The following is a 25,036-nucleotide window of genomic DNA, read 5'->3' on the forward strand; positions in this document are numbered from 1 at the left end:
AAAAAATCCAATCTCAAAAAGCAACATACTTTATGATACCATTTACATAACATTCTTGAAAAAATAAAATCACGGAGAACCAGGACCAGCGATGGTTTCCAGGGTTACAGACAGGTGGGGCGAGGGTGTCGGTGAAGGTGCTGCACGGGAACCTTTACCGCAGTGGTGCGACTCAGGTGCGGCTCTGCACGCGGAAGGTGGCGACAGTCGCAGGAAGCTACACCTGTGACAAAAAATCCCACAGAACCACACACACCCACAGAAACGTACGAATAAATGTAGAGAATAAGCTCCCTAGATTGTACCGATGTCAATTTCCTGACAGTGATTCTACACAACAGCTATGCAAGATCTTAAAACCAAGGGAGGATGGGTAAAAGTGGACAGGACCTCCCTGGACATTTTTTGGTAACTTCCTGAAAATCTACCCTTACAGGGGAGGGCGGTGTACGCACACAATCTGAAGACTTAGCCAATCACTAACAAACCGACATCTATGGCTGGCACAGAGAACGTATGTGCGTATGTGAGACGGTGTGCCCGGGGGCAGCAGGCAGAAATCGGGTGTCCCAGACAGAGACGGGGGGGGGGGGGGGGGGGGGGTCTGGGAGGAGGGCTGCAGGCCGCTGAGAACCAGCAGCAGCAGCCTCCCCACGACAGCCTCTCACTAGCAGCGCTCACCACTGCCTGGGACCTTCCCTCGTGATCGCGATCACCATCCGCGAGGACAAGAGAAGAGCAGCCAGTGTTCTGAGGGGACCGCTCTCATGCAAAGCAAGAACTACAATCAACCGTCAAGGGAGCATGTTCACAGGCCTCTAAAATTTCATTTCCTTTTAGCACTTCCCAAACTATTTGATGTTCATGAAACTATCTAATGTAAAAAGAGAAAACAAACTTGAAATTAATTTTCCAATTATAGACAAAACTCTTATGATACATTACCATTATCTAATCAGATGTATGCCATAAATTGTGTTATTTCAACTGCCTGATGTGTGAATAAAACAGATACTAACTTTCTCATATGAAACAATAATAGCTGTCGTTTATTAAATATATCTTCTGTGCCAAGAATTGGTCCAAGTACATTTTAAAAACTCTCACTTAATTCTCATAACAACTCTACTCAATCGGTTCTATTATTTCCATTTTACAGATTACAAAACCAAGATACAGAAAGGTTAGGTAATTTGCACAAGGTCACACAGCCAATAAATGATAAAGACAGGCTCCAAACCCAGGGAATCAACTACCAGAGCAAACTCTTGCAGTGATGCCACAAAATGAAGCGAGTGACAGGCGTTGCAGAGTTCTATCGACTCACAAAAGACCACGGGATACGACTTGAACCTGGATGACTCTCAACAGCCCTGACTGGGGTGTGAATGAATTGCGCTACCTCCCTGGTATTTAACATTCCAAACAAATCACTGGTTGACTAAGTTCTAGTAAAATGATTCAAACATTTTGACACTGTACACCAAAACTCAGGCACAGTCAGATGCCATAAAAAATAAAATTTATGATCAAATTTAAAAAACCCATGGGCTTAGAAGATATATCTTCAGACCTATGAAGTGCATTCTGTTCGATAACAGCAGGACATGTGTGGGGACCAATCAGCACTGGACACACAAAGTGAAAAACACAAATGAGGGCCCTGCTCTCGTGGAGCTTATACTTTAAGAGGCAAACAGGAAAAAAGCATGGGGTTTTCCTCAAAAAATTAAAAATGGAACTGCTCTATGATCTAGAGATTCCACTTCTGGAAATTTATCTGAAGAAACCCAAAACTAATGTGAAAGAACACACGCACCCCTGTGTCCACTGCAGCCCTGTTTACAACAGCCAAGCTGTGGCAGTAGGCCAGCAATAAACAAGCAGATAAAAAAACTGTGTTGCACACACACAATGGACTATGACTCAGCCATGAAAAGGGACAAAATTTGAACATTCATAACAGCATGGATGGGCCTAGAGCACAGGTGGCAAACACAGGGCCCACAGCCTGAATCCAGCCCCCCACCTTGTTTTATCCAGCCCTCCACCTTGTTTTATCCAGCCCAGCACCTTGTTTCTACCCAGCGGCAGCGCCAAGCTCCTTGCCCCTAGTTAAGGAGTAGTTACATTTATACAGTCCTAAAATTACAGTCGGCCCTTTGAAGGCAACCTCGAGGCTGATGTGGCCCCCGGTGAAAATGAGCTTGAGTTTGACTCCCCTACCCTAGGGGGTACTGGGCTAAGTGAAATCAGTTGGTCAGAGAAAGACAAATAGCATGTGATTCCACTTACCTGTGGAATCTGAAGAACTATGTAAACAAACAAATGAAAACAGACTCACGGATGCAGGGAGCAGACTGGTGGCTGCCGGAGAGGAGGGGAGGGGAGGTGGGGAGCTGGGTGGAAAAGGCTGGGACTGAGAAGTGCAGACTGGTGGTCACGGGATGGTTGCGGGGATGTGGAGCACAGCGTGGGAGGCACAGAGACACAGTCTACAGCACTGCAGTAACCGTGCACAATGCCGGGCACGTACTGGAAATATCCAAAGGAACACTTTGCACAGTATATGGTTGTCTGAACACCATGCCATGCACATGGAACTAGTACAGAATAATATTGAATGTAGACTGTAATTGAAAAAATTTAAAGCAAAAGAAAAGAGGGACAAATAAACAATAAAATGTCTATGTGCCATGTTGAAAATAAGAGGACGATGAGATAAAAATAACTTGGAGGCTAGTTTGAATAATCAAAATAGTCTCTTTTAAAGGTGATTTTAAGTGGAAATCTGAATTACATGTATTTTTAATGTGTCAACTACATAGATTTAGCAACTCAGCATTTTAGTATATAAAAACTATAATTTATGCCCAGAGAAAGTAATTTATCTAGTGAACACTGAAGTGATAGCTTTACCTTTCTATCAAAGAGAACCTTAGAACACCTAATATGGTAGAAACAAACATTGAGAAGCCTTTGTCTTTTTTCTTATAGATGTTCTTATTTTCAGACCCCATGCACATGAAGGGACAAAATAGTAAGAGGCATGTACCTAACTTTCTTGAAATGGTAATACCATAGTCAGGGAGACTGGATCAGTGGTTTCTAGGGTTAGGTGAGAAGAGGAAGGCGTTTGTGGAGTGAGGGATCCTAAACACACATGTACACACAAAACTGGTGAAGTCTGAATAAGGTCGTGTATATGTCGATGTCCCTGTGTGATATTGTTCTACAGTATATAAGATGTCACCATTGGGGGAACTGGATGAAGAGTCCAACAGGATCTCTCCACATTATTTCCTACAACTACATGTGATTCTATGATTGTCTCAAAATAAAATGGTGTTTTTAAAAAATACAAGGTGAATATCAAATACTGGATATGACATGGAAGCCATCAGACTGTCACAAAGAAATAGCTTTCAACAATTTTCATACACCAATCCACTGGTATTTGTTTTGTTTTGTTTTTTAATTTTCTTTCTTATTTGTTTGTTTGTTTATTTATAGAAAGGGAAAGGGAGGGAGAAAGAGAAGGAGAGAAACATCAATGTGTGGTTACCTCTCACACGCCCCCTACCAGGGACCTAGCCCACAACCTAGGCATGTGCCTTGACTGGGAATGGAACTGGCAACCCTTTGGTTCCCAGGCTGGTGCTCAATCCACTGAGCTACACCAGCCAGGGTTCCACTGGTTTAACTTAAGAACTAGTCATTAAAAAGAGTAAAATAAATGTTAGGGGTGATTGAATGAAAAATTAGAAAATATGCATTTTTCATATAGGAGGCACCTGTAATCTCAAACTGTAACCTAACTGTACTTTAACCTTCATCAATTTCAAACTAGATCTCAGAAAATAAACTTATACTGTTAAAAGGAAGTAAGTCAAATGCACTAAGAAAATACAGTCAACAAGAATCACAAGTTTTCTGTATGTATTTATAATTATACAATGTTAATAATATGTTCTTCCAGGGGAAAATACATTTTTGAAACTAGAACTTAAAGATGCTAATTTAATTTTTAAATGGAAATGTGTAAAAGCTATGCTCTATATCCTTTTGAAAATATAAAAAGCATTTATTGGGGGAAAAACAAATTATTAAGCCTAAAATCTCCCTTTTAAAAAACAATTCTCAACTTCTGGCCAAGATGGAGACATAGGTAGACACACTATACCGCCTCACATAAGCAAAAGGACAGCAACAAATTTAAAAACAAAAAGTAACTAGAACTGACAGAAAATTGAACTATATGGAAGTCAACAACCAAGGAGTTAAAGAAGAAACATTCCTCCAGACGGGTAGGAGGGGCAGAGTCAGGTTATCACTGGGGAGGGGAGGGGAGGGGGGAGAATGGGCGAAAAGGTACAGAGAATAAGTAGCACAGATGGTAGGTACAAAATAGACAGGGGGAGGGTAAGAATAGTATGGGAAACAAAGAAGCCAAAGAACTTATATGTATGACCCGTGGACGTGAAGTAAACTCGGGGAATGCAGGTGAGGGGAGTGGTGCAGGGTGGAGGGGAATAAAGGGAGGTAATGAGACAACTGTGATAGCATAATCAATAAAATATATTTTTTAAATTGTTTAAAAAAGAATTATCATACCATTTTGACAAACTGACGAGAAATTACCAAAGTAGAATGTACCACACAGTATAACTTTAAAAAAGTAATCAACTATTTTCATACAAATGACTAAGATTCATTCCCACTCCTTGATTAACGCAAAATGACCAAGAACACAGGACATACTGGCCATTACCTGAAATTTCTCAGTCAGAGACTCTGACAAGAAAGACCCCATGAGTAGACCAATACTCAGACCCCACCCCCGCTACGTTACTAAACAGTGTCCCTGGCAGCCATTTAGCCTCCGCACCTCAGTCTTCCGAGCTGTGAAGTGCGGGTCACACGCCCGCCAGCCAGCACACGGGGACGCCGGAGCTTACCGTGAGACGCTACGTCTGAACCAGCTCAACCAACAGACTCCAGCAGTTCCTGCTCTCGCAAAACCACCCAAAGTGCTAAAATAAACCCCAAATTTGTGTTGCTTTCCATCTTATCTCCAAATAACCAGATGAACATCATCACAAGTGGAAGTAGTTTCACTACAATATTTAAAAACTAACGCCTGATTCAGAGACATGGTAACTGTAACAGCAGTTGGTTTAGTGGTGCTTTTGTAAATGAATTTATTAGTTATTAATTAATTAATTAAATGAATTAATCAGACTAAACGTAAATGTAAGCATTCCATAAAAACGTGATAGTCCATAAAAGAATGAAAGAGTAATACACTATATATACGATCACATCCTAAAGATGTGTCAATTCCCATTTAGTTTCTTCCTTCTTCAGCGAAGAGAATGTGCAGAACAAGTGAGAAGTGAAGATGCAGGCAGACAAGGTGGGACAAAAAAGGGCACGGGCACCGGAGGCCCGGCTGAACCGAACGGCGTGTTACAGGACACTGCAGGCGCAGCCGCAGAGCCGGTGCCAGGAAACTGAAAACTGTGGGAACAGAAGTCCTTGGACACTGCCAGTCAAGTGTCATACAAACGAGACCATCTGACCACTTGCCTCTGTGAGCTACACAACAAGGCTCAGAAACCACTGGGAAGCTTATGTATCAATCACCCAACATACTCTGTTCTAATCAGACTTTGATGGAGAGCAGTTGGCAATGGCAGGAACTCGGAGGTGTCAAAACAGGTCGTGAGTCAGGAAGATTCATTTAGAAAAAAGAGGAGACCTCCTCGGATGAAGAAGGATTTCATTTCAGAACAGTGACTATTACAGAGTGCTATAGTATAGTATAGTATAGTACTATAACAGAGTTCTACAGAAGCTAATGTGATACCACTACCAAAATATGATAGTATTACTCTTTTACATGCAATAATTATGTTCCAAATACACTATACATAAACTAAGAGGTTATATTTATGGATAAAAGATTTTTAATGTTTTAATTAAAGTGACTTTACTCTGCATTCTCCAGTTCATTAACTATAGATTTTAATGCTAATAACGAAGAAACAGAAAATAGCCAAAAAGAAAAATCAGCAAAGGTATTCCAAGACTGCATAATTAGCAAATTAAATTTTAGAAGAGCAAATCAAACTCATTTTTGGCTCAGATTTCAAAAGCCCCCATGACTTTTCACAAATGTCATTTATAATTTACTATTTATGCAATGTGCTATAAACAGAGTAATCTTAGATTTGTTTTTTGAATCTGCCACATCACCCTCCTTAAGGGTGTTTATCCAGACATATATTATTTTTCTAGCCTCTTCATGTCAATTTTAAAATATCCGGAACCACTCCTGAAACCAGCAACTGTCCATCAGCACAGAAGAATACAAATTGCTCTGCGGTGTTAACGTGCGCCCCTGTTCACCTTGTGTTCCACCAGGACAGCAGCTGCGCAGTCGTCAGTCTCAGTGCCGCTCGCACTCCACTCCAGCCGACGGCTCTGCAGCTCGTCCCGTGCAAGCTTACTTTGGTTTCTTCACTTTGCACACAGATCCTGAAGTTTTCCTTTGGCCCACTTTCTGAATATCCTGAATGGCAACAGAGCCATTACAACTATTTCTATATGGTGACTTTTTCTGAGCAAGAATTGTACCATAATCCTACTAAGGGTCAAATGCATCAGTGCCTCCCCAGGGAAGTTCTTCCATGCAGTAATGAGTCATTCTCCTGCGGGAATGAAGGTTTCGCTCTATTGAAACCTTCCTATATGCAGCCTGCCTATATGCAGACATCTCTCACTCCTGGTCAGTCAACTATGCCATAACCCTCTATTTTCTCATTTTTGAAATCTACAAGCCCTTACATGTATATGATTACAGTGCTTAATGTGGAGCCCTGCTGATGGAAAAGCACTCACATATTTGTTGATTTATTGCACAACTGTACTTGAAATAAAAAAACTTCCATATTAGTAATAAAATACATCTCTTCCTCTAGTGAGTTTCACCATACTCAGAACAATCCCCTACATTCTTGTTTGGCTTATACAATGGACTCACATAGGCATGAATAACTTAAATTCAAAGTTATTCATTACAGTGTTGTTTGTAACAGTAAAATATCAGAAAACATTCAAACGCCCCTCAATAGGGGATTAGTTGCATACCCACACTGTGGAATGCAGCAATTTAAAAATGAAGATGCTTCTTTTTAAACTGGAACAATCTCCTAGATATTATAAGGCAAAAAAAAAAAAAATCAAGGCGCAGACCTGTAGTAGACTACCACGTGTGTAAAACAGGTGTTAGATGTCATGTGTATGCATATTGTGTATGTAGAGCCTATACAGTTGGTTCACACATACACGCACATACAAACAGAACATCTCGGAAAGGACGTTCATTGTCAGGAAATGAGCGTCAAGAAGACAAAGAGGGACAAAAGGAAGACCTTTTTCACTGTATACCCTTCCTGTTTTTAAATTATGTATCAAGTATAACTACTACCTGTTCAAAAGTAATCAAACTTTGAACTAAAAGAATAAATAGGGCAGTTCCATGCGGAGGCTCTGCAGATAAGACCTGGGTTTAAGTCCCACCCTGCCATTTCCCAGTGTGCGACCTCAGGCAAATTCTCCGGGCCCTCTCCGGCTTCCTTTGGAACACGCGGCCAGTCCTGGTTACTGTGACAACTAAACCGGATCAAGTGCCTGGCACAGTGCCTGGAACTTATTGTTATTTAATGTTCTCTTTTAAGTGGTAGTGTGGACTTGGAAATCACAGTCATCACCCATCTCTTTTTCTCTTATTCTTAGTTAGCAAATGTTGCTAGCTCCTCTTTCAAAAAAGATGTGACATCCAACCATTTCTAGCCATTCTATAAGCATTAGAGATTAGCCCAGACCACCAAAATTTAGCTAAATTTTAGAGATTTAGCTAAAGAATTAACTAAATATTTAAATTTCCTAAGCAAGGCAAAAAATACATAAATAAATAAAATAAGTTTCCTTAGCAAGGCAATCGGCAGCCACTGCCCATTGGCCACTACACAGAGACACAGCCACACAGTCCCAATTCACATTCACATCCCTGCTCTACCATTTACAAAGTAGTTTCAAACATTTGAGTTTAATTCCTGGAATAAAAATCTCAGTAATAGAAAGTCTCCTAAAGGACATTCTAAGTTCTCAACAACAATGAGGCAAACAGAGCAGATATTTTTTATTCTTCTTTTGCAGATAAATATTAGTAATTCAAGGGCACACTACTAAATATGAATTTAAATTATTTTAAAATAGTAAAATAAATAAAATAAAAGCCAAAGAGGAGGAATTGCCAAAGTGAAACATTCTTAAAAAAAAAAAAAGCCTAGCCCTGACTGGTGGGGCTCAGTGGGTTGGGCATCATCCTGCAAACGGACAGGTCGCAGATTCACTTCCAGTCGGGGCACATGCCTGGATTGTGGGCCAGGTCCCCAGTGGGCAGTGTGCAAGAGGCGACCGACTGATGTCTCGTACATCGATGTTTCTCTCCCTCTCTTTCTCCCTCCCTTCCCCTCTAAAAATAAATTTTAAAATATTTACCAAAAAATGCCTATAATTCAGATGCTCCCATTTCACTGCTTATTTCACCCACATTTTCACCAGGAAATCATCAAGTACTATCCTTCCCTCACCTAGAAGGCTCTGACCTGTGTAAATCAAGGCCTAGTTCACGGAAGCTGTCCTGGATTCTAACTACTACGGTAGTGAGGCAGGAGACAGCATAGGAAGAACTCTGAGACTGAAATACTGTCACTGGCCAGCATTTATCACCCTGGTTGCCAGGCAACTCCCTTTACCAATTACGTGGAATAAATAGTAAACTGAGGCAAGGAGGAGGAAGGAGACAAGTCTCACATGCTAACTCAGCAGTCCTTAGCCTGGTCTGATAATCTTGCCAGGTGTTTCAGTATCACAAGAAACACTATATTAACAAGAAAGAAGAAAAGTCCTTGAAATTCTATGTAACATTTCCACTATCTGGGAAAGAAAGCCTTGAAACTGTGCTTTTATCCCAAGGCCTGAATGTGGGAGAGGGTCCCCAGTGCCCAAAGAAAGAGCCCATAAAACAACTTTGGTTAATTGCCTACCTCTGGTCACTATCTGTTTTAGGAGGGAGTCCCTGATGCTTACAGAAAGAGCCCTTAAGTAACTTTGGAAAGTGCTTCAATTTTAATTAACTGCCTCCTGTCACGTATTTGTTTTACAACAGGATAACCAAATGGAGTCTGGAGCAAGATAAGGATTCGAGTGGACAGAGCCCCATTAATCCCTAAGTTTGGGTAGTCACATTTCCCTCTCTCTTTCTCTCGGGGCTCTTGGCTCTTGAGCCACAGGGCCTCTGGCCACCTGGCCTCAGGCTGCCCAGGGGCTTGCCACCCTGGTCTTCAGCCGCTCTTGCTTTTCTCACCCTGCTTTGCCTTGAAACTGTGCCTTTCACCCCCTACTCTACCCAGTCCTGTTCTCTTCCATGGAAGCGAGCCACTAATAAACTGATTACATACTACTACATTTGCTGACATGTAATTCTTTACATGTGTCAGCAAGAAGAACCAGGTTTCTCCCGTCAACAGTAGCAAACAACTTAAACACATAACGACAAACTGTCTACAGAGCAGATCTGCCAGGATGACCAGAAGCCCCTCAAACTCAACGTGCTCACCTTGCTCCTCCACCCTCAATGCTTGCCTGGACTTGCTCTCCCTCCTCAGCCTCCTGGGCTCCCTATTACAGTGAATGGTCCCATGACCACCCAAATGGCAAACCACAAATCTGAAAGTCATTCTACTCTCCTTCCTCTCCCTAGATCCACAAATGCTCCTTCTATCTTAAAAAATCTTCAGCATTAATCTGCTTCTCTTCAGAATGGATACAGAAGAGAGAGAGTTGGAGAGGAGGGCTCATGCCTAGTCCCCCAAACATCCAGGGCTGGAGAGCCAGGACTAAGAGCACTGACCCCGGTTCCAAACCGGCATGCTCAAATCCCAGCTTTCTGATTTGGGTGTATTACTTAACCTGTGTCTCGAGTTTTCTCATCTGTCCAATTGTGATAATATTAGCAGCTACCTGATAGGACTGTTGTAAAGTATAAATGAATATAATATAAGTGCTTGGAATGATGTCTGGTACACTTTATAGTACTCACTGCTATCTATAACATAAACATCATGTTTTAATATTGTAAGACATTTGTTCTATAACAATGTAAAATCCAGAATTTTTTCATGAAGACAGAAAATCAAACATAGCCCAATGTCCAATTAATCTGAGCCTCCATCACACTGAAGTTTTCATCCTGTTAAGCCGATGGCCATCTCCCTGCACTCAGCTGCAATATTTCTTACCAGGGTTACTATACCAGCCTCCGATTAGCTGATCTCTTTATCTCCAGCCCCCTCCAATATATTCTCCAAACTGCAGCCAAAATGATTTTTCTAAAATGAATGTCTACCCCTGCTATTCCCCTGTTAAGGCCCTTCAAACACTCCCGGTTGCCGTGAGTTAAGATCTAGGCTCCACATGGCTTGCGGAGCCCACGAGACACGCACGGTGCCATCTCTGCACTCAGCCCCAGCTCGCTCTGCAGGCCCCTCGTCATTCTGGTCGGTTCTCATGGTCCTATGTCTCACAGACGCTGACTTTTGCTTATGTCACTTCCTCTGCTTGAAACACCATGGCCCATCACTCTACTTTTTACCTGAAGAATCTCTGCCTATCCTTCGGTCTTAATTGAAGTGTCACTTCATCCAAAAACACATCTCCTGGCCCCCAAGTCTGGAACAGGCGCCCTTCCTACAAGTCCAGACGTACCATGCACTTCCCCTGCCACAGCGCCTTTCTCAACGGCCTGGTCGCCTGTTTGCATTCCCCTCTCAACTGGGAGCTCTCTGAAGGGGGAAACCACATCTTTCTTTTACACCAGTGCTCACCCAAATCTTGGCCTCCCAAGATTTATGAATATTTCACAAACAACATTAAATGTAAGAATTCTTTAAAACTCAAGTAACCCAAGTGATAAAAGACTAATAGATACAGAAGGTGAAAGCCTCAGGAATACAACTCGTACGACAGACTCTAATCATTACGACTGCTCAGTGACCAGGTCAGACTCCTTGAAAAACGACAAAATAGGCTTCTCTGTAGAACAGGTAGAAATAGCTTCCAGTAATGCAGAAGCAAGAAATCAAGAGCAACAATATATCTCCTGCTAAGCCTCTGGAAACCAAAAAAGAATCTATCACAGGGGATCTTTTTTTAAAGATATAAAATACATGCTTCAAACCTCCTGGCCAACTATAAATCCCACCACACTGAACTGAAAAATCAATGCCTGAAGTTCATGCAGACTAAACAACATTGACAAGTGCAAAAAACTGAATAAATACTAAATCCTACCTCTACTTCAGTTCCCAATTCTCTTATCCCGCCCCCTGCCCCCACCACACACAGTCAGTCCCTCCGTCCTCCCCACTTTGCAGCACTGTACCCACGGCTCTGGGATGGCTCTCACCCCACTCTAGCACACCGTGTATGCGCCTCTCTCCCACCGGGCTCTCATGGAGACACAGATGGTGTCATCAATTCACCACTGAATCCTTAGGGCTCTCCCAGCACACCCAGTAGTGGGTATTCAGTTGTTTGTGAAAAGGAGAAAAAGAAGGAAGACGAGGGGAGAGAAAGGAAGAAGAACAATCTCTCCATACAAATAAGCCAAAAGGTAGCAGTTGAGGAGGTAGAGAACCCCTACAGATGGTTTTTTTTAAAGGCTAAAAGAAGTTAAATGGCTGAAAGTTAACATACAGATAATGTAGGAAACTTTTAACCACAGAAGCAATGACTACTCAGTCTCATTCCACTGGCACTCCACAAACAAGCTTGTAAAGTAAGCAAGTCCATGTAGAGTTCTTTATCAATTCTATGTAGAAGCACAGAGGCAATTAAATAGGGGGGAGGGGAGGGGGCAGAAATGGGAAGAAAAAAAAAACTGTTCCATGCTCCAGCTGGGTATCTAAGAAGCCACAATGATTTCAAATACTTCCAAAATGGATGTCTATGGCCAATATTACTAATAACATTTTGAGAAAGATACACATGGATGTTTTACGATCAAGGAGAGAAAGGAAGAAAAATGTCGATATTCTCAACAGACACTCATTGTCATTATTTCCACTAAGCAGTATGACTGTAAAATGTTCAGACATAAAGTGATAAATTCACTTGTTTAGTATTTGTATCAGATATGCAAATATTTGAAAAAATCATACATATATTTCAACATTAAATATCACTATTTACATTGCACAGCATTCAGGCTGGAGTCAGAAGAAAAGGTGGCTCTGTGGAAGATTCATTTTTAGCAGAGTTGGAGAATCCGTCCATCCTCCAAGCTGGCCAAGGATCTCCCTGTCCCTAATGAAATCAAGGACATCCCCCAAATCGTCTAACACCAATGGCCTGGGTTATGCCAGGGTTCATGGAATAGAGGTGTAATCTGGCCTAATCACATATGCTTTGGGCACTTTAAATAGAAAGATTTAAAGAATTCTAAGACTTGTATCTGTCTCACCAGGGAAATTCTCCAGCATGACTTATTTGTTTTCAAAATACCGAATGAAAGTCTGAATAGCACCCACACTGAGCTGAGGCACACCCCAGAAGAGACTTCTCTGACGCCTTCGCACTTCAGAAGAAAGTCGTCTGAGAGAGGCCCATCTGTCCCTGGAGGATGAGCCCACTCCAGAAAGAAGACACATAACTTCCCCTATTTTATTAATTTATTGGCATGATAACTTACATCACTTTAAAGGCATTCCATCCAGAGTGAGCAAACTGTTTGAAAGCTAAATGCACTAAATCTTCTTTCATGGGACCTATAAGTATTTTTTGAACTCTTAATGGTTTTCACTTAATGCTTTATTTTAAGATCAGATTTAATTATTTCATAAAACCAGTAGTTCTTAAGGAAGATGGATTTCATTCTACCTCAATATCTATTACCCCAGGTCAGAACTGCAATGAATTGTGATGCCATTTGAAACCGCTAATACTGTACTCGACAATCCAATTAGTAAACGAGTCTGAAAACACAATTTTCCAAAATGACCATAGTGCTCCCACTTCCTATTCTTAAATATATAAAACTCTAATTGAATGTCCATGCTATTTTATTTATAGATCTTTCTCAAATAAGCTCACAATAAAACCACCAGTTTTTAATTCCTATTCCCACAAAGGCTCTTTGTTGGCTCTGATGTGAAGACTTAACAGAGCTGTATTTTTAAAAATCAATTTGATATATAAATGTCAAAATAATAAACATTTTCTTATGAGACTCATGGGTCTCTAAAGCATATATATTGTAACAGTAGGAACAAAGGACAAAACTATAAAAATATAATAAATCCCAATGATATAAAACAGATGTATGTGTATAGGTACAAGGTCTGCCTGGAAAAATTCCAGCCAATGTTAATGTGATAACTGTTTGCGTGACACTGATGTAACCTGGCAGCCAAGGAGAGTGGGCTGGAATGTGCATGCGTGAACGACGACGACTTCACTGCACTAGTCAGTGGGGGTCGTAGACACTGTTGAGTGAGCATGTGTACTGTGTGGCCATCGCATTCAAAATGACTGAGCAAGTAGAACAATGGATCTGCATCAAATTTTGCCATAAGCTTGAACATTTCTTCATGGAAACACTTTGGATTCAGAAGACCACAGCTATGGGCAACTGGTGATTGGCAGCTTCATTACAACAACACACCTGCTCACACATCATATCTCATGCAGTTTTTTGGTGAAACATCAAATCACCCAGGTGACTTAGCCCTCCTACAGCCCAGATTGGGCACCCTGCAACTTCTGGCTTTTCTCAAAACTAAAATCACCTTTGAAAAGGAAGAGATTTCAGACCTTAGATGAGATTCAGGAAAATGTAACAGGGCAGCTGATGGCAATTGGGAGAACTGTGTGAGGTCCCAAGGTGCCTACTTTGAAAGGGACTGATGCATCGTTGTCCTAAGTACAATGTTTCTTGTATCTTCTTCCATAAATGTCTATTTTTCATATCACGTGGCTGGATACCTTCTGGACAGACCTCATATATATGTACATGTGGCATATACCCACTTTGTGAATTACCTACCAAAAAAATGTAATGTCAGGAAGTTTTTATCCACCACATCACCACTTCCTGTGCTTTAGTATGCTCAGTGATATAAAAATCAATCATATTAATCATTAAAGCAAACCCCAGAATGGAGAAGTAACCACATCATGGTGTCAGGAGTGGGAAGGAACCACAGAATCCAGAAACTGGAAAGAGTACCAAAGGACATCTGGTGCAGCACGGACCTCCCCTCACAGACGATCTGACGTATGCTGGCACAGACACTGTGAAAGGGTTTCCAGTGACAGGGGGCCCACCGTTTACTTTCCCCAATCACTCCATTGGACTCCAATGACAGACTGTTTCCCCTCATACTGAGTCAAAATTATTTTTCTGTAATCTTCCCACTGGTTATGCCCAGTCTATCCTTCTTAGGGATACACCTCGTCCCTCTTTAACAGGCCTCAGTCTTCTTGTTACAAGGAAATGGGCATGTGCCCCTCAGTCCCGTTTCCTACAGGCTAGCCATCTCTTCCACATAGCCACTACCCTCAGCTGTTCTTCGTACCATTTAAAGACCCCTCACCATCATGAGCCCTTCACTCTCCTCTGGGTGAAGTACAATTTGCCCAAATCTCTATTTAAAAATGGTACCCAGCTCAGGTTGGTGTGGCTCAATGAACTGAGTGCCAGTCTGCAAATCAAAGGGTTGCTGGTTCAATTCCCAATCAGGGCACCTGCCTGGGTTGTGGGCCAGGTCCCCAGTAGTGGGTGAGCGAGAGGCAACCACACACTGATGTTTTTCTCCCTCTCTTTCTCCCTCCCTTCCCCTCTCTAAAAATAAATAAATAAAATCTTTTTAAAAATGGCACCCAGAACTAAAACTCATACTCTACAAATTATTATCAACATTTACTCACTAGGAAACAGATATTTGGGGAAGAGTCAAACCAAAGAACCTTCTGCTTCCTAGGGACATACTATGGAACGAACTAAACAAACAGAAAATATCAATCAATGCAAAGACAGTGATGAGAAAAACATAGGGCGGGTATGAAAAATAGATAGTATCATCAAGCCATTTGTCCATACCTAAATTATCTGAGACACTGGTAATATAAATGTAATATGGCCAAAACTTTCTAAATTTGCAATAAGCATAGGTATGCAAGCATACAGAATAGTCATAACCTTTTATTTAAAAATTCCTTTTGATCTTATCTAAAGAATCAAATGAAATCAAAATACTAGATGTAATTAACACTGTTTAGTTTCCCCGGAGATTATACCAATCAGATGTTTTAAGCATTCTAGGAATGAAACATTTGATACAATTAAGGAAATCTTATTGGAAAAAATTAGCCTGAAAAAGAGATAATATGGGGCTAAGAAATGGCTTATTAATAACTCATTCAATTCTGAGTATAATAAATACAGCTATTACAATTTCAATTCACTAGTGGCTAAGCTCAAAAAGCTAAAACTCAATCTGCCTCAAGAAACCAGATCTAATCAGTAGTAACTGCCTGCTACATTTATTAAATCATGAAATTATTTTAGGCTTAAAGGAATTTAGATGGAAAAAAAAGAAGCTAGTAAGAGGTAGGGTCAGAATCCCAGACCAAAATCTGGCACCTTATCTACTATACTTGAACAAGCCTTCCAGAAAACAGCTACATACCCTCCCTCCTTCTCCCTTTCCACCTCTACCCAATCTTGTTTCCAAGTCCAGTTCTTCAATGACTTAGCATGTGGGGCGAGTCTCAGAACTAACACCTACACGAACAACCTCCCCAAATTCAGACATGTTCTTTCATGTCTGAAGGGGCGGCTCAGACTAGGGAATAGGTGGCTGCATACATGGAGGATGGATGCCACCAACAAGCCTAGACTCAGGTCCCAAGGGAGACCTGAGAGTCACAGCCCCGGGGTGGGGCCCACCAGGGAGTGACCATGGAGATCGGGAGAGAGGTGCTAACCAGGCCGACATCAGAAGCGCCCAAGGGCAGCACCTCTAGTTCAGGGGCCTTCCCCACAGCCTGGCCCTCCTCTGAGAGCTCTCTCTCTACTTGGTCTCAGCCAGCGCGATAGGTTGGTCTTTCCCATGACCTACTAAATCCTGTGGCAAACAGGAGATAGACCCCTCCAGAGAAAGTGTAAAGCCACACAGGGAGCTAGCTCCCCACAAGCGATCACCTCCAAAGAGATGTGCAAGTAACCTAGGGAAATGCCAAAGCGGCAGATGCTAGATGAAGAGAATTGGAAAGGCAAAAGCCCAAAGCAGCAGAAGCTTGGAGAAAATGCTAAAGACAAAGAGGATTTTTTAAAGCCAGGCCTAGAATAAGGAGAATAAAGCCAAAGTAGACGTTAATTCTGAACTACAAACCGTGCTTCCATCTTCTCCATCAAAACTGACCTCAGCTCGCAGCCCAGCACACCAGGCTCTGTAAGCCTAGCACTGCTCTCCTGTCCAGTCATTGTCTCGGATTGTAAGCCTGGATATCAGCTTTCTTGAAGACCTACACTCTTTCCCAATGCCAGGCCTTTGGGCCTGCTGCTCATTCTGCCTCCGAGTCTTTCCCCCTTCTGCTCCCCACCCCCAACTCCCCTAGGCAGCCTCCCGAGCGCTCTCTCTCCAGCTCCCACAGCGCCAGTCCACCAGTCCCTTACAGCACCTCCCGCAGGCTACTGCAATGTTTTGGTTTTGCTCCCCTCACAAGAGACCCACAAGAGACCGTGAGCTCTCAAAAACTGTTAACTTTGTATTTCAAGAGCCCAGCATAGTCTGGCTCATAGTCTGGTAAGTGAATGAACCAGATGAGGAAAGCAGGAGTGAGGGAAGTGATAACAGTGTGCCAGGCCTGGGTCACGTGTGTCTGTCCATCTCTGCCCCACGGACTTACGATGGGCATCGGAGAACAGTCGGAAATGCGGTAAGTGATGGATAAAAACTAAATAAATCAAGTAAAGAAACATGAAAGAGCTCTGACAGACTCAGCAAAATGCTGTGGTCATGAAGGTCCCTTCCACCTCTAAGACTGTATGGAGTTTTTTTAAAAAAACTATACTATTTGTACAAATTTATACAAACTTCCCGGAAAATCTGGAAAACAGAGAAAGGAAACTAGCATTTACCGAAGGGCTACAAATTTGCTAGACACTTTACACAGGATATTTAATTTGTTTTTCATAATCATCCTGGAAAATTGGGGCGATAAGCCCCATTTCGTAAATAAAGAAACCAAACACAGAGACTTAGAGCCAAAATTCGGACTGAGGAGAGACTGACCCCAGTCCTACGCGTTTCCCATACCGCACACTGGAACCTCTGGGAGGAACACAAGGCCCCCTTCCCTGTCTTTTCGTTTCAAGGAACCAAGTTCTGACACCAGCACCAGCCTTCAGTTAAGTCACGATTCCAGAGAGGAGAGCTTTCCGGGCGAGGTGCGGAGCTGTGAAGCTCCATCTTCCCTTGAGGCTCGCTCCCTTTTCTTCAAGGTGCACCTGAGTGTTCCTGTTCCTCCCATGAGGCTAGAAGGAAACTTTTAGGGACTCTTCAGCTGAGGATGAAGCAACTCTTCCTTCAGTCTTCCTATCTGCCAGAAGGTCAAGTGGAAATCAGCTTACTATTCTGAGAAAAGATGGCAAAGAGGCAGCCACGTGGGTCCACTTAGAGACCTTAGGTTAAAGGAGGAAGCAGCCCTGAAGCTTACATCCCCTAAAAGCCAATACACCACGTTATCAGCCTACATAGAAATTCAGGGCTAAGATGAGTGTATGAAAGAGCTGCGATACATACACACAAAGGAGTAAGACTCGGCCATAAAAAAAGAATGAAATCTTCCCATTTGCAAGAGCATGGATGGACTTAGAGGGTATAATGCTAAGCGAAATAAGCCAGTCAGAGAAAGACAAATATCATATGATCTCACTTATATGTGGAATCTAAAGAGCAAAATAAATGAACAAACAGAATGGAAACAGACTCCAGGACAGAGAACAGAAGGATGGTTGCCAGAGAGGAGGAGGATTCGGGAGACGGGGTGAAAAAGATAAAGGGATAGGGAACTAAAATGTGGTAGTCACAGAACAGTCTGAGGGATGGAAAGTACAGCACAGGGAATACAGTCAACAATATCGCAGTAACTATATATGGTATCGGGTGGGTACTGGAAACTTCAGGGGGAACGTTTTCTCAAGTATACAACTGTCTAACCACTATACTGTACACCAGAAACTAACACAAAATAATACTGAATGTAAACAGCAATTGAAAAATAAAACTTTTTAGCTTTTTTTTAAAGAAAATTTGAATGACAAAAAAAAGAAATTTGAAGCTACAGTTTTAGACAGCAATTCCTTTGCCTGGAGTGTCCTCTGTGCAGGATGGTGCCATCTAACTGAGGGGACAAGGAATCGGCCAAATTTTGTTCCCCCAAAACATGACTTGCAAGTGGACTCAGACAAATGCAGTGAGGTGCACAAGAACTGCCGCCGGGACAACCAGACAGCCACGTGGAAGTGTGGACACCTGCCTCACACGTGCACAAAAATTAACTCAAAATGGATCAAAGACCTAAATGTAAGCACTAGAACTATAAAACTCTCTGAAGAAAACACGCAGGTAAATCTTCATGGCCTGAACTGACATGACAGTTTTTTAGACATGGCCTCCAAAGCCAAGCAACCGAAGAAAAACAAAACTTTTGTTCCTCAAAGGACACTACCAAAAAAAGTAAAAAGAGAATCTACCCAATGGGAGAAATCAGATATATGATCTGCAAATCACATATCTGATAAGGGTCTAGTATCCAAAATATATAAAGGACTCTTACAACTCAACAATAAAAAAAAATCTGAATTAAAAAAATGATTTAAATAGATATTTCTCCAAAGAAGATAGAGGAATGGTCAATAAACATGAAAAGATGTTCCACATCATCAGTCATCAGGAAGACGCAAAGAAAAACTACAAGGCACCACCTCACATCCATGAGGACAGCCACACTCTAAAGGACAATAAACAGGTGGTGTAGCGTGGAGAAATGAGAAGCATGGTACGTGCTGGTGAGAATGTAAAATGGCGCAGCCACTCTGGAAAACAGTTCAGCAGTCTCCAAAAAGTTAACATAAAATTACTATATGACCAGCAATTCCATATCTAGGTATGTACTCAAGAGAAGTGAAAACGTATGTTCACACAAAAGCTTGTATGCACATATTCATAGCAGCGTTATTCATTAACAGCCAAAAAAAAAAAAAAGGGAACATCCCAATGGCCATCTACTGATGAATGGATAAACAAAATGTGGTACAGTCACACAATGAAATTTTATTTGGTTATACAAAGAAATTAAGTACTGATACAAATACAAACAGAAATGATTCATGAAAACATGCTAAGTTAAAAAAGTCAAATGCAAAAGGCTGCATGCTGCACGGTTGCACTTACACCGTCCAAAGCAGGCAATTCCATAGAGAGAGCAGAGTAGCTTGCCAGGGCCTGGCAAGGAGAGAATGGGGAGCCACTGCTAATGGATGTTGGGTTTCTTCTTGGGGGATGAAACATTCTGGAACTAGATAGTGCTGACTGTTGCAAAACCTCACGATATACTAAAAAGTTAGTTGCACACTTTAAAAGGGTGAACTGTGTAACATATCACAACTTACGAAGCTAGGTTCGACCATAAGAAGGAGCTCAGGGTGCACACTGCAACATACGCACCACCGAAGAGATACGACAGAAAGCAGTTGGTCTGAAAATCCCCGCTGGACATGGGGGCTTACTTTCATAATAACAAATATGGAAATAACTGAATTGTATCACCATACTGGATATTGGTGCTTACTTTCATAATAATACAAAAATAACTGAATTTTATTGCCATAAACTTAACATAAAAAATTAAAAGAAAAAACGAATTTGATTTCCATGAAAAACATTCAAGGGTATTTGCTCTCTTCCAAGTGTCTCAGCTGGCGGGAGGCTGAGCTCCCTACAGCAGACACGAGAGCCTCTGCATTAGGTGTGCTAATGGCAAAGAAACCTGGTGCACGCACAGTGTACAAGAGCTCGAGCCTCCGACGCACTGCCTTTCGTGAATCCTAAGAGGATTCTCTGCCAGCAAACTGTCACCGCAGATGAGCATTCCACTGTGATGGTGACAAAATAACAGTACCACCTTTTGTAGCATTATCTTTTAGGATTTTTTTTTATTGGAAATCACACTAAATTCTCACTCTCATCAACTCTTCCTTAATTTGCTGACATCACAAAATAACATTTTTTAAGAAAACATAGTTGATCTCTATATGAAAAGAAGTTTCTAAACATAAAAGCAATGAATCAAAGAGAAAAATATTAACAGGTAGACAACATAAAATTATTTTTAAAGTCAATAAACGCAAAGCCATTAAAAATTAAAGGAAAAGGCAACGGTGGGGAAATGCCCCAAGATAAGCAAGGGTTAACATTCTTGTTCCATCAAGAGTTCACACCAATCAGGGTCTGGCCAAGTCGGTGCCCCCAGTGATCCCCTCCTTGTCTGTAAAAAAAAAACCTGCAAGGTTTCTTTAAAAAAGGGTTACAGCTTCATTCTTCCAGGTTTCAGGATCACTCTTGCCTCCTACCTGGATGCCCCCTTTCTCCCGTCCTGTTACAATGAAGCTTCAGATGCACCGACAGTCAGCCTGGTCTTGATCTCCCATTTTCCCCAAGACCCAGCCTCTGACACACTGTCTACATTGTTCTGTAGTCTGCAGACAAGTAACAACTCGCCCCAGGCTCCAGGGATACCTCATGCAATAAATTCCGGTCAAAGCCCAGCATACTGGCTCCTGCCTGCACTGGGAGAGGCAGAAATCAAACAATTAAACAAATGATAAGAAAAAACTGAGACTCCAATATAAAAATCATCATAGAGTTTATGTGAGTAATTCACAGAAAAGAAATATCTAATAGCTAACAAGATTTTTTAATGCTTAACCACATTAGTAATGAAAGATGTGAGTTAAAATAAGGAAGTACTATTTGTACCTGTGATATTAACAAAGATTTTTTTTAATAACAGTGCTAACATGGGTGTCAGAAAACTGGTGGCAGGGTGGTAAGCTAGAATAATCTTTCTGAAGGCGGCAACACATTCCAAGAGCATTCACAATGAGCCTGCCCTTTGACCCTGTAATTTCATTTTTAAGAAATGATCTTCAGTAATTAAAAATCCAATCAAAAGATTTAAGTATGAAGATGTTCATCTCGACATTTTTGTACTTGAAATAGAAAATATCCAACCATAAGTAAATTGTGGTTCATCCACAATGTGGATTATTGTGGGGCCAATAAAAAGGATACAGCTGCCCCTCCCACAGCACTAAGGACCATTCACTGCTGTAAGGAGTTCACAGGTATTCATTCATTTACTCCTCACAACAGCACGAATGGAACCTGTGAGCTAGGTAGGTGCCAGTATCATCTCTGCTCCACAGCTGAAGCATGTGAGGCACAGAGGAGCACAGTGGCTAATTCATGATTCACGGTTACAGTGGGACGGACTCACACACCCTTATCTGAATTCTAAAACTCAGCAAGCTCTCTGAAAACCAAGTGTTTCTCATAAACTTGTGGCAAACTCAAAACCTGACCTGAACTGATATGAAACTATGTACAGTCTTCATTTATTCCAGGTAGAGTGAAGTCATCCTACAAATTAATATTTTATTACAGGTGCTGCCCCAGACCTCACTAGAAGTGATATTGTAATACACTGTTATCTTTTCTATAATTTGAAAAATTCCGAATTTTAAAACAACCTAGGCCCACAGGTTTCAAATAAAGAACCACGGTGGAGCAAAAATTCAAATCTAAGCACCTGTCTGGCTCTGGAGTCTGTGCTGTTCGCCACTGTGTACAACATTTTCAGAGGCTCTTTGATGATATGGCAAAATGCTTATAATTCAAACAGTCAAGCAGTCATTAACTACACACTATGTATGTGCCAGACACACAAAGAGAAATAAAACTGCATTCCTGATAAGTGCTACTAAGAAAAAATAACCGGTGTCAGGAAAGCCTAGACCTAAGACCTAAGGGGGTTTGTCCTAGACAGAGAGGTCAGAGGCAGTTTTCCTGAGGAAACATTTGATCTGAGATGTGAAGGATGAGCTATTTTAGACCACAGAGAAGAGGAAAGAGCGTACCTGGCAGGGAGAAGGGCATGTGCGAAAGCCTGCAGTAGGAAGAAAAATGGTGACAAAGGACTGAAAAAGAGCAAATGTAACCAATGCAGGGAACCAGGGGAGCCTGGAGAAGAGGAAGGTGCCACAGGACCTTCCTTACAGGTAGAGCGACCATTTGCCTGATGGACAGTCCCAGCGTAAATACAAGCAACTACTTTTACTCTCAAAATACCTCAACCTGGATAATAAAGTACATGGTCACCCACTTTAGAGACCACATTGAAGAGTTGTATTTTTAACCTACAAACAACGAAAAGTCAATGGATTTTAAGGCAAGGGGGCAGGGCAATCATAATTAAATTTTAATTTTTAAAAGATTACTCCTGCTGCAGCACAAAGAACGGATGGGGATACTCAAAGGACAGGGTCAGTATCTTCAGACCAGTTAGGAGGCTACTTATAGGAGACTCAGCAAGAGAAATTGGCAGCTTGGTCCAGAGTGATAGTGACAGGGACAGAAATAACTGTAAGTGGGTGAATTTGAGATGGATTTGATGATAAAATGAACAGGCTTTGATGATGATTTGGTTAGGGAAAGAGATGGAATGGAGGATGTCAAGGATGCGTCCAAGACTTCTGGCTTCCAAACCATACGGAAGATTCATTGAGATAGGAGCAGGAGAAATTTACACGGGCCAGACATTTAAATATGAGAGATATGTGCGTGCCGGTTGTAATTTGAAGCATAGGCCTAGAAGAATGTATAAAACAGGGAGGGAAAGCTTAGGTTCAAAGTGTGTTGTTCCTTTCCATCCTCAGCGCCCTCTCCAATGCGCGACCACCCAGTTTTCTGGCTGGATACTGGAGCTGCTTGGTGGTCAAAGAAGGTCCTCTTTGGCTGATCTGCGCCCAGGACTATCTCACCACTTGTAGCACGCACCTATTCCTTACACCTAACTCTCAAGTGTTTTACATTTACTGGTGACAAAGGAGTTTCACCTGCCGGCTCCTTGGAGCCCAGTTCTGTGAGAACTATCTGCATTTACAGATGAGGAAACTGAGGTACAGTGCTTAAATTACTTGTCTGCTAGCCGGTAAGGGCTGCTCTTCCGCTTCCCTATTTCCTGGTATGTGCATCCACTGTGGGCAAGGGGCACTATTAAGTGCCATAAAAAAGGGCTACCGTTGTATGAGGCCCTACTACGTGTCAGGCGTTAGCAGATTAAAAAAAGACAGAAAGGAAGAAAAAAACAACTTGAAACCTTTAGGATGGGTTAATTTTGCCAAATCACACTTACCCTATAGTAAGTTCACTTTAAACTTTGAAAAAAGGTCAGATCCCAAGATGGGGTGGAGGTGAGAGGTAGAGACGAACCACGGCAGCCAGGGACCACCCCAAACACCGGTCGGGGGAAACGAGGTCCCAACGGCTCGGCCCCCCGCAGACGCCAGCAGGGGAGCGCGGGCCCAGGCCAGCTCCCTCCGCGGCTGGGCCGCCAGCCGACCCGCAGCTGGAGGCCCAGCGGCCCGTTTGCCGTCGCGTTGCTATAGTAACGGCCGCGTCCAGCCGCAGCCCGGGACTCCCTCCCGCTCGCAGGGAGCCCGCCCTGTGCGGCGACTGCCGCTCACCGGCGCCGCCGAGAGAGCTGGTCCCAGACCTGCGAGCACACCTGGCGCGGGTGGTCGCCGAGCCCGGAATGCCGCACCTGGAGCCACTTCCAGGCCGGCGGAACAGCCGCGGGAAGAAGAGGAGGACGGGGTCCGCGCGAGGACAAAGCTTCTTCTACCCACCGCCCCCCAGGAGCCCACGTGGCCCGGGTGCGCCCCAGGCGACCCCGAAAGCAGCTCCTCTTAGGGCGGGCCCTGATCATCCTGTCTCCCGGACAGAGAAGCAGCCACGTGACACGAAATTAAAACTTCCAAACATTGAAATCACAGACTAAGGTGATGGCTAAGCCAACATTTTCCCCCAAGGCCCAAAGTCTGGTCGTCCAGCCAGTTGGACCTTGTGTTACAGTGGGTTACAGTAGGTTTCTAGCCTAAAAAGACAAAAATGAACCGAATGTCAGTGTGGAGGGGAACATTAGGAGGGAGGGTGTTTGTCCCCACCAAGGGCTGAACAGGCTCCTGACAGACCAAATGACAATTCCCGGAGAAGTACTTTAGCCACAGACTTCTGTGAAACCTTGTGACTGCAGGCCCCTGCTAGAGGCTAGAATACCTAGGGCTCCAGTGGGTTGCTAATGTACTGCTTGACCCGGCCTAGAAATAACTTATGCAGGCGTGGGCTCTGCTCTCTAGCAGCTGTGTGGATGAAATTCAACTCTCCTAATACTAGCCTAATCATTTGAGGCTGATAGCCTCTAAAATTTGATTGATAACCAATCACTTGGTACAGCAGGCCTATTCATTTTATTGCTTGGAGATAGCTGTACATTTGGCAACTGGTTCATCCTGCCCGGTTCAGTGGAAAACTCAAAATAGCCATGGTGGGAAACTGGCTTAAAGTTGCAACTTCAAGTTTTTGCAGATTTTCCAAGCACAAATAATCCCCATCATGTCCTCTACTGTAGAACTTGGGGGTCTTGGCTAGAGGGGTTTTTTTGTTTTGTTTTGTTTTGTTGTCTTTTGTTTTTCCTGAAGAAATACAGAACTATCATCTAACAAGGGTCTGGAAGAGCCTACAGGAATTTTCTCTGTGGCCCTCCCGGCAACCCCACCTCC

General features: G+C 42.6%; 1 protein-coding gene across 3 annotated transcripts in view; it reads right to left on the reverse strand.

Moving 5' to 3' along the window:
• Window positions 1-24,461, reverse strand: part of STK33 (serine/threonine kinase 33) — a 133,215-nt gene extending 108,754 nt beyond the window's left edge. For 2 of the 3 annotated variants that reach the window (XM_028516422.2, XM_036028977.1), the window contains exon 1: window positions 23,611-24,461. The gene's annotated coding sequence lies outside the window, so the exon portion shown is untranslated. Of the gene's footprint in view, window positions 1-20,184; window positions 20,291-23,610 lie in introns of all 3 variants that reach the window. The other variant, XM_036028976.1, reaches the window with a different exon arrangement.
• Between the last annotated feature and the right edge of the window lie 575 nt (window positions 24,462-25,036).

This window comes from Phyllostomus discolor, chromosome 6 (genome assembly GCF_004126475.2).
Source record: "Phyllostomus discolor isolate MPI-MPIP mPhyDis1 chromosome 6, mPhyDis1.pri.v3, whole genome shotgun sequence".
Lineage (NCBI taxonomy): Eukaryota > Metazoa > Chordata > Mammalia > Chiroptera > Phyllostomidae > Phyllostomus > Phyllostomus discolor.